At 36.2% G+C, this 4,830-nt stretch overlaps 1 pseudogene; it reads left to right on the top strand.

Moving 5' to 3' along the window:
• The first annotated feature begins 3,180 nt into the window (after positions 1–3,180).
• Positions 3,181–4,120, top strand: LOC143666733 (olfactory receptor 5M5-like; annotated as a pseudogene).
• Positions 4,121–4,830: the final 710 nt, after the last annotated feature.

Raw genomic sequence — 4,830 nt, 5'->3', positions numbered from 1 at the left:
AAGAAGAAATAGATGACCTCAACAAACCAATCACAAGTAAAGAAATTGAATTAGTCATTCAAAAGCTTCCTAAAAAGAAAAGTCCAGGACCAGAAGGCGTCACATTTGAATTTTCTCAAACATTCCAGAAAGAATTAGTACCAACTCTCCTCAAACTCTTCAAAAAAATCGAAGTGGAGGGAAAACTACCTAATTCATTCTATGAAGCCAACAACACCCTCATACCAAAACCAGGCAAAGATATTACAAAAAAAGAAAACTACAGGCCAATCTCTCTAATGAATATAGATGCAAAATTCCTCATCAAAATTCTAGCAAGTCGAGTCCAACAACACATTAAAAGAATTATACATCATGACCAAGTAGGATTCATCCCAGGTATGCAAGGATGGTTCAACACAAGAAAATCAATTAATGTAATACACCATATCAACAAATCAAAGCAGAAAAATCACACGATCATCTCGATTGATGCAGAGAAGGCACTTGACAAGATTCAACATCCTTTCCTGTTGAAAACACTTCAAAAGATAGGAATACAAGGGAACTTCCTTAAAATGATAGAGGGAATATATGAAAAACCCACAGCTAATATCGTACTCAATGAGGAAAAATTCAAAACTTTCCCCCTAAGATCAGGAACAAGACAAGGATGTCCATTATCACAACTATTATTCAACATCGTATTGGAGGTTCTAGCCAGAGCAATTAGACAAGAAAAAGAAATACAAGGCATCAAAATTGGAAAGGAAGAAGTAAAACCATCACTGTTTGCAGACTATATGATACTATATGTTGAAAACCCAGAAAAATCCACAACAAAACTACTAGAGCTAATAAATGAGTACAGCAAAGTAGCAAGTTACAAGATCAACATTCAAAAATCTGTACCATTTCTATACACTAGTAATGAACAAGCTGAGGGGGAAATCAAGAAATGAATCCCATTTACAATTGCAACTAAAAGAATAAAATACCTAGGAATAAATTTAACTAAAGAGAAAAAAACGTATACAAAGAAAACCACAAAAAACTGTTAAAAGAAATCACAGAAGACCTAAACAGGTGGAAGGGCATACCGTGCTCATGGATTGGAAGACTAAATATAGTTAAGATGTCAATCCTACCTAATTTGATTTACAGATTCAATGCAATACCAATCAAAATCCCAACAACTTATTTTTCAGAAATAGAAAAGCCAATAAGCAAATTTATCTGGAAGGGCAGGGTGCCCCGAATTGCTAAAAGTATCTTGAGGAGAAAAAACAAAGCTGGAGGTCTCACGCTGCTGGACTTTAAGGCATATTATGAAGCCACAGTGGTTAAAACAGCATGGTATTGGCATAAAGATAGATATATCAACCAATGGAATCGAATAGAGTGCTCAGATATAGACCCTCTCATCTATGGACATTTGATCTTTGATAAGGCAGTCAAGCCAACTCAACTGGGACAGAACAGTCTCTTCAATAAATGGTGCCTAGAGAACTGGATATTCATACGCAAAAGAATGAAAGAAGACCTGTATCTTACACCCTATACAAAAGTTAACTCAAGATGGATCAAAGATCTAAACATTAAGTCTAAGATCATAAAACAGAGGAAAATGTAGGGAGATATCTTATGAAACTTACAATTGGAGGTGGTTTTATGGACATTAAACTAAAGCAAGAGCACTGAAGAAAGAAATAAATAAATGGGAGCTCCTCAAAATTAAACACTTTTGTGCATCAAAGAACTTCATCAAGAAAGTAGAAAGACAGCCTACACAATGGGAGACAATATTTGGAAACAACATATCAGATAAAGGTCTAGTATCCAGAATTTATAAAGAGATTGTTCAACTCAACAACAAAAAGACAGCCAACCCAATTACAAAATGGGAAAAGGACTTGAGCAGACACCTCTCAGAAGAGGAAATACAAATGGCCAAAAGGCACATGAAGAGATGCTCAATGTCCCTGGCCATTAGAGAAATGCAAATCAAAACCACAATGAGATATCATCCCACACCCACCAGAATGGCCATTATCAACAAAACAGAAAATGACAAGTGCTGGAGAGGATGCGGAGAAAGAGGCACACTTATCCACTGTTGGTGGGAATGTCAAATGGTGCAACCACTGTTGAAGGCAGTTTGGCGGTTCCTCAAAAAGCTGAATATAGAATTGCCATACGACCCAGCAATACCATTGGTAGGTATCTACTCAAAGGACTTAAGGGCAAAGACACAAATGGACATTTGCACACCAATGTTTATAGCAGCATTATTTACAATTGCAAAGAGATGGAAACAACCAAAATGTCCATCAACAGAAGAGTGGCTAAACAAACTGTGGTATATACATACGATGGAATATTATGCAGCTTTAAGACAGAATAAACTTATGAAGCATGTAACAACATGGATGGACCTAGAGAACATTATGCTGAGTGAGTCTAGCCAAAAACTAAAGGACAAATACTGTATGGTCCCACGGATGTGAACCAACATTGGAGAATATACTTGGAATATGTCATTGGTAACAGAGACCAGCAGGAGTTAGAAACAGGGTAAGTTAATGGGTAATTGGAGCTGAAGGGATACAGACTGTGCAACAGGACTAAATACAAAAACTCAAAAATGGACAGCACAATAATACCTAATTGTAAAGTAATCATGTTAAAACACTGGATGAAGCTGCATCTGAGCTATAGATTTTTTTCTTTGTTTGTCTGGTTGTTTGTGTCTTTTTTTACTATTATTATTGTTTTTATTTTTTCTCTATATTAACATTCTATATCTTTTTCTGTTGTTTTGCTAGTTCTTTTCCTAAATCGATGCAAATGTACTGTGAAATGATGATCATGCATCTATGTGATGATGTTAAGAATTACTGATTGCATATGTAAAAAAAAAAAAGAATTACAGAAATGGTGCCACTAAAAAAAGGTAAGTCTAACTTTACACTAAGGAGCTCTATATAAATTAGATGTTTAAAATACACATATCTAATCTCTTTTGCTAGTCTATACTAGTCTATTTTATGTCACATATAATTGCATGATTGACAGAAGAGGAAGGAGTAGCAGATGGAAAGATGGGGGTAATGGATAAATGACAATATATCAAGACATTTTATTAACTTTTCTTTAGACTGCATTAGAGGCCAAGAAAATACAATGAAAAACTACACACCCATGACTGAATTTATTCTCCTGGGACTGACAGATTGATCTGATTGGCAACCTGTCCTTTTTGTGATATTCCTTGTGATCTATCTTATCACAGTAATTGGCAACATGACCATGATTTTGTTAATCAGAAGTGACTCAAAACTTCACACCCTAATGTATTTCTTCCTCAGTCACCTCTTTTGTTGATGTCTGTTATTCCACCACTGTCACTCCTCAGATGCTAGTTAATCTCTTATCCAAGAGAAAAAACATTTCCTTCAATGGTTGTTTGACACAATTCCACTTTTTCATTGCCCTGGTGATCACAGATCATTATATATTGTCAGTAATGGCTTATGACCGCTACATGACCATCTGTAAGCCTTTGTTACATGGGAATAAAATGTCCAAATGCACCTGCCTCTCTCTGGTCACTGCTTCTTGCATTTATGGCTTTGCAAATGCTCTTGTCCAAACCATCCTGATGCTGTATCTGTCCTTCTGTGGACCCAATGAGATCAACCAGTTTTACCGTGCAGACCCACCTCTATTAGTCCTCGTTTGTTCAGATACCTATGCCAAAGAAACTGCCATGTTTGTGGTGGCTGGCTTCAACCTCACCTGTTCTCTCACTATAATCCTTGTCTCTTATATTTTCATATTCACAGCCATCCTGGGCATCCGCTCAGCTGAGGGGAGGCACAAAGCTTTCTCCACCTGTGGGTCCCATCTGATGTCTGTCACCATCTTTTTTGGAACTCTGTTATGCATGCATTTGAGGTCCCCTTCTGAGACATCAGTACAACAGGGGAAAATTGTTGCTGTTTTTTATATCTTTGTTACCCCTGTGTTAAATCCTTTCATCTATAGCCTGAGGAACAAGGACGTTAAAAGAGCAATAAGGGAAGTTATTTCAAAGAAATTTTTGCCAAATAAAGCAGGCATTTTGGATACAGGTTCATAACAAGCCTTCCTTATCTACCTATTAGGTAGCATCTTAAATTACCAGATAATTTTCTGTCATTGAGTAATTTTGCCTTTCTTAATTCACTTATAGGAATTGGAATGTGCCACATTTTTTGGCAGAGTTTACAGTGTCATCTCAGTAAATTAAAACATGCACACACACACTCGTAGAATTTCAAAGACAACCCAGAAGGTACAGTCACGGCTCTATATAACCAAAACAGAAAAGGCTGTTCCATCTTTAGTTGTCATGTTTGGGCAAAGTTAAGGAAGATAATTAGGACATGCAAGGACAATGGCAACTTATGTCTTAAAATGTTCAATAATTCCCAATCTATTTTCCAGAATTCTACCAACCACAGCAGATGTGTTCTAATTTTCTTACTGAAAACATATGCCAAGGAAGATCTTTCAGGTATGTCTGAGATTAGTTCTCTAAGGAATATTCCTGCATTAAAATCCACTTTGTCATGATGTGTAATTCTTATAATGTGCAGTTGCATTGATGTGCAAGTATTTTTTTGAGGATTTTGTATCTATACTCTTTAAAGAGATTGGTCTATAATTTCTTTAACCTGTAGTACATCAGTCTTTGGTATTAGGGTGATATTGGTGCTATATAATAAGTTAGGTAATGTTCTTTACACTTCAGCTGTCTGGGAGAATTGTGTGGGATTGGTACTAACTCTTCTTATAATGATTGGTATA

Source organism: Tamandua tetradactyla, chromosome 23 (assembly GCF_023851605.1).
Source record: "Tamandua tetradactyla isolate mTamTet1 chromosome 23, mTamTet1.pri, whole genome shotgun sequence".
In the NCBI taxonomy this organism is placed as follows: domain Eukaryota; kingdom Metazoa; phylum Chordata; class Mammalia; order Pilosa; family Myrmecophagidae; genus Tamandua; species Tamandua tetradactyla.
Note: the sequence above shows the minus strand (reverse complement) of the source record. Positions and strands in the feature narration are given on the sequence as shown.